Source organism: Malus sylvestris, chromosome 13, assembly GCF_916048215.2.
Source record: "Malus sylvestris chromosome 13, drMalSylv7.2, whole genome shotgun sequence".
Classification (NCBI taxonomy): domain Eukaryota; kingdom Viridiplantae; phylum Streptophyta; class Magnoliopsida; order Rosales; family Rosaceae; genus Malus; species Malus sylvestris.
In genome coordinates, this window is record NC_062272.1 from 34,589,940 (window position 1) to 34,596,079 (window position 6,140).

A 6,140-nucleotide genomic window follows, 5' to 3' on the forward strand; every position below is an offset into this window, starting at 1 on the left:
CTCTTGAGATTAGGAAAGCAGTGTCTCTTTGATTTTTGAGAAAGTAATCTTGTTAGGAGTCTAGCTCTCGAGATTTGAAGGGCGGTGCCTCTTCGATTTTTGAGCAAGCAATCTTGTTAGGAGTGTTTTCTCGAATGTGAGTAAAGGTTGGGCATTTTTGCCAGTCTGCCTTGCCATGGAGCACGAAGGTTAACATACATTAGGACTTTCTAGTTATCAAGCAGTGGTGCTGTTCCTTTACCCTTGTGGGTAATAGTAGGGTAGCTGGACCTTCCAAATTTATGTGTCTAAACTTTGTCATAGTTCTTTGGCAAAGTTATCTGTGGTACCCAAGGAGCTGATGTTGCGTGTGGAAAGTGGTGCCTCTTCGATTTTTGAACCAACAACCCTGTTGCCCTTTCTTTTATAAGGGCACCAATTGTGTGCAAGAAGTACATCAGAGAGTTATTGCTTGTAGGAATTTTCCCCTTACTTCAGAGATTAATTGCACCTCATTTCTCCTTCATCATTTATGAGAATGTCTGGCCCATCCGACCGTCGTTTTGACTTGAACTTTGGTGAGGAGGCAGCCATGCCTTTTCAAGAGAACATATGGCGCCCACCCTTCTTATCCCCTACTGGTCTTCTTACCGTTAGGGACTCTGTGATGAAGAATGATATGACCACTGCGATGGTGGTCAGGAACCTTCTCACTCCCAAAGATAATATACTACTTTCCAAACAGTCCGATGAGTTGGCTGTTAAGGATTCTCTGGCTCTCAGTGTTCAGTGTGTAGGTTCTGTGTCTAATATGGCCCAACTCCTATTTGCTCGAACCCTCCAAGTTGAATCATTGGCGGCTGAAGTGATAAGTCTCAAACAGGATATCAGAAGGCTCAAGCATGAGAATAAACAGTTGCTTAGGCTTACACATAACTATGTTACAAACATGAAGAGGAAGCTCGACCAACTGCAGGAATCTGATGGTCAGATTTTACTTGATCATCAGAGGTTTGTGGGTTTGTTCCAAAGGCATTTATTGCCTTCTTCTTCTGGGGCTGTACAGCGTAATGAAGCTCCAAATGATCAACCTTCGGTGCCTCCTCCTTCTGAGGTTCTGCCTAGTACTGAAGCTCCGAATAATCACCCTATGGTGCCTCCTATTTCTGGGGCTCTGCCAACTGCTGAAACTTCTCCTGAGCAACCTTTGTGAAGGCTCCTTCTTGTTTGTTTATTTTGATTCATGTGTATGTACATATTTGTAACTTATCAGAGATATCAATAAACAAGATTTGCTTCATTTCAACATATTGTGTTAAATACACCAAGGCCTTCTTCACTAAGTTCTTTGAATTTTTCCTTTTGTTGAGTCTTGTATGTTGAAGCTTTGTGACTGAAGCACATAGGTTGAGGTAGTGCTCCCTTAATTTCCCAAGTGAGGAAAACTTCTCGATTGGAGACTTGAAAAAATCCAAGTCACTGAGTGGTCGTGAGACTTCCAAGTATCAAGGTGCAGTAGAAATTTGAAAATGTGGGAGAGACAACATATACAAATTTGAAAATGTGGTAGAAATTTGAAAATGTAGTTGTCCTCCATTGATGAAGCTTTGTTGAATTTCCCTTCTTTTTTTTTTTTTTTGGGGGAAACTAGAAATTTGAAAATGTGGGAGAGACAACATATACAAATTTTGCTTCCATATTGTTGAGCAAGAGATTGTGATGCAAGCCACACCTTGTAGTAGTCGAAGGTTTGGATGAACCATATAAATTCAATTTGTTTCGAACAGTCTTGAATTTGCCTCGAAAGTTTGAGAATTGTAGTTGCCCTCCATTGATGAAGCTTTTATTGGCACCATAAATTGGTTTTGCGTGAAGCTTTTAAGAATTGTGGTTGAACTCCTTTGATGAAGCTTTTGTTGGCACCATAAATTGGCTTTGCTTCACACTGTCTTGATCAAGAGTGTGTGAAGCTTTTAAGAATTGTGGTTGCCCTCCATTGATGAAGCTCTTATTGGCACCATAAATTGGATTTGCTTTACACTGTCTTGATCAAGAGTGTGTGAAGTTTTTGAGAATCGTGGTTGAACTCATTTGATGAAGCTTTTGTTGGCACCATAAATTGGTTTTGCTTCACACTGTCTTGAACAAAAGTGTGAAGCTTTCTACGAGTTGTATTGTTTGAATTTTTACAGGGAGGAATGTCTGAAGCAGATGCAAGAGGGCTGAATAGCTTGATCTTCATATGTCATGCATTGAAGTTGTTGTTGGATTGCAATAAGACTTTGTTGGTGACTATAACTCTTGTTGGGCATAATTGCTCTCCTAGTTGAGTTGTCAAGCTTGAGGGTTTTTTATTATTTGTGAATGCTAGGAGTTCACATGTACAAGTTATACCACTCGTCTTCTGGTAAGTGGAATGAATGGTGAGTTGCTTTCATCACTTGGTTAGTGGTACGAAGGTGAGTTCCTTCATCACCTTTTATCACGTTTCATCACCTGGTTGGTGGCACGAGGATGAGTTCATTCTTCACCTGGTTGGTGGCATGAATGGCAAGTTGCCAAATGACATTAGAGTACAGGTTGTACATTTCATCACCTGGTTGGTGGCGTGAAGGAGAGTACAGGTTGTACATTTCATCACCTGGTTGGTGGCATGAAGATGAGTTCCTTCTTCACCTGGTTGGTGGCATGAGTGGCAATTGCCAAATGATATTAGAGTACTAGTTGTACATTTCATCACCTGGTTGGTGGCATGAAGATGAGTTCCTTCTTCATCTGGTTGGTGGCATGAAGATGAGTTCCTTCTTCACCTGGTTGGTGGCATGAGTGGCAAGTTGCCAATTGATATTAGAATACGGGTTATACATTTCATCACCTGGTTAGTGGCATGAAGGAGAGTACGGGTTATACATTTCATCACCTGGTTGGTGGCATGAAGATAAGTTCCTTCTTCACATTTCATCACCTGGTTGGTGAGAATAAGGGCAAGGTGTCGAGGCACATTGTAGCAAGTGTCGAAGACATAAAGTATGTTGAACCCTTTCGAAGCACAGTTGGCTTATGTATGGATGTGTTGGAATGTATGATGTTTATGTATGAATGTGTTGGAATGTATGATGTTTATATATGAATGTGTTGGAATGTATAATGTTTATGTTGATTGATATGAGTGATGTTTATGAATGTTTTGCTATGCATGAAGGGATCTATGTTTTTGGATGTGAACCATGTTGGTTGTAACATTTAGTATCACATACTTTGTGTCAAAGTATGCATGTTGAAGCTCTGAGTTGGAGTATAAGGGTAGGTCAGCGTATACTAAGTGTTTCAGTGCTAGGAACGCAAAAGACTCAGAAGAAATTGTCTGAATTCCCTCTTCTTTAAATATTTGCCGAATGGCTTGTGTGACAAAAGATCTCAAGCGGTTGAGAGTCAAAACATTTGTAATATGTATGCCTTCTTATAATAGCATTTCCTTCAGTACCTAGTCCTCCACTTTGAAAGAGTGAGGCTTGGCCCCATAGTCATAATAGTCGACGGTACGTTCACCCCTAGTTGTCTTGATACGAACTTTTATCCCTCTTGTTGTGTTTACTGAAAGTAAAAATCATTCCTCTTACCAAGAGACAGATACGTTTGGTGACTTAGCGAGTAGCTAAATGAGGCAGAAGATGATGCAATGGGTGTCTGAATGACCAATATCTCCTCACTTGGTAGAACTTGACTTCCACGTCCTCTTAGCTGATAGGGGTTAACCATATAGGGGTTCCCTTGGTATGTCCTTGCTTTGGCAGAGGCGTGGTTGTAAGCCTGTGCCATTACCTCGGAGTAAGTCTTGCAAGTGTTGGCATTGATCATGTACTTGAAGAAACAATCACGTAGGCCTGCCGTGAAGGCCTTGAGGGCAGTCTTGTCATCTGCCTCAGCGCAGCAAGAATACTCATGGCTGAAGCGACCGGCATACTCTCGTAGTGACTCGTCTGACTTCGGGCGAATAGTGTACAAGTCATCTGCAGAATGCAAGTGATTGATCTGGAAGATGTGTTGAGAAATAAATAGTTTCCTCAATTCCTCAAATAAGTCTACTGTCTCAGGTGGAAGACGGCAATACCAGTTTAGAGCTCCGCCAGAGAAGGTGGAAGGGAAAAGAAGACATCATTCTTCGTCGGTGTGCATCCGATATGCCATGGTGGACTCAAAGAGGTTAAGGTTTTCAATTGGGTCCTCCCTTCCAGTATAGAGTTATAAACCAAGCTTTTGTTTTGTCTTCGCTTGAAGGGGGTGTCAAGGATCCTTCTTGTGAAAGGGCCAGGCCTAGGTTGGTTCGAATCAGGTATCTCGACCTGAAGTTCGGCCTTCAACTTGTTTACTTCCTCAAGGAGCTGTAGGACAAGGGGGTCCTTAGTGGAGTCATGTACCACTGGAATTTTCTTTCGTAAGTCTCCATTGCCTCTTGGAAGTAGGAAATTTTGAGCAAGGGTGTGTGGTTTTTTCTTGGACTCGCCGTACTGACTTCTAGGGCGAGTCTGTCGGAATACCTTAGAGTCCCCCATACCTTCATGTTCCTCTGGGACCTATCATTCTTTCCCTAGATTGGCAGCTGGCCTGGGTCGTGGGAGGGGACCGAGTATTTCAAAAACCCTTGGGTCATTGATCTTCGAGCATATGTGGAGCGGATTCTCTCGACGTTGCTTTAGGAAGTCTTGGCAGTCACGATAAACGGCTTTCGATCCTTCCAACCCTTCTGCAAGAAGGTGCTTCCTCCATTTCTTCTACTTCGGGTTGAAGCATCTGGGTTGAAAGAAGTCTCATGTTGATCAATGTTTTGATGATTAGCTCGCTCCTCATCAAGGATACCCATGTCGAAAGGAGGTGACCTTCCGTGTTGGGGGGCACCCAGATGATGGTTGATGTCCACAGGGGCAACGAGCTCGCGTGGTTGAGTACGCCTAGTTTTATGGAGCATCTTAAAGAGCTTCTCATACTGCTCTTGGAAGACCTCATTCTTCATTGCTATCTTGTTGTTCTGAGCTTCTAGCTCATTGACTTTACCTTGAAGAGCAACCCTCTTTCCTTCCTTCTTTTGTTGTTTCGCACTAGGTGCAAGAGGGGTGTCATTCTGTGTGCTGTGACTTCCTTCGCTCCCCATGTTGGAGAGGGATGCTTGGTCAAAAGAGAGTGTACGAATGGTGGAAACCAGCTTGGCAAAGCTAAAGAGAGTGGGAATAAGTGTCGTTCCCACAGACGGCGCCAAATGTTGATGCATAAAATCAGTAAAGACTTTGGTACAACAAAAAATGTTAAGTTTGTGACCTTCGCTAAATTGCTCCGGTCACTAGTGTGGATAAGTATGTAAATGGATAGAGACAGGGAAGCAAACACAAGATGTACATGGTTCACCCAGATTGGCTACGTCCACGAAATAGAGGAGTTCTCATTAATTGTGAAGGGTTTACACAAGTACATAGGTTCAAGCTCTCCTTTTGTGAGTACTAGTGAATGATTTAGTACATATGACATTAGGAAATATTGTGAGAGAATGATCTCTATTTATAGAAGAGAGTTTCTAGTTTCATTCTGATATTGACACGTGTCGTGTTGTGATTGGCTTCTGATGTTGACACGTGTTGCGCTATGATTGGCTTCTGATGTCGACATGTGTCGTGCTATGATTGGCCTCCTGGTTGAAGGGAAACTCTTCTGGGTCCTTAACGGTATAACGTTGACTGGTGCTCAGTAGTTTCGGGATTGGTCAAGTATGGTACAAACAATGTTTAATGGACATTGAGAACTTCTTCCCTACTCTAAGTTCAACAGTGATTTATGATTACTTCTTAAATGGCTTGGTTTGGACAGTCATCACTTCTCTAATAAGTTACACGTCAACGTTTTGTGAATAGCGAGCGTACATTTTATCACGAGGACTGATGAGTTGATACAAAAACTTTCGAAGAGTCTCTAAGAAAAGACTTAGAGTACTTGGATCTAACGGAAGACATGACATAGAACCGAGCGCAATAGCATTGTATGATTCATATAACCAACCCAACTTAGTGGGAAAAAGCTTTGTTGTTGTTAGACATAGAACCGAGCGCAATAGTGTTCTAGGATTCATATAGCCAACCCCACTTAGTGGGAAAAAACTTTGTTGCTGTTGTTGT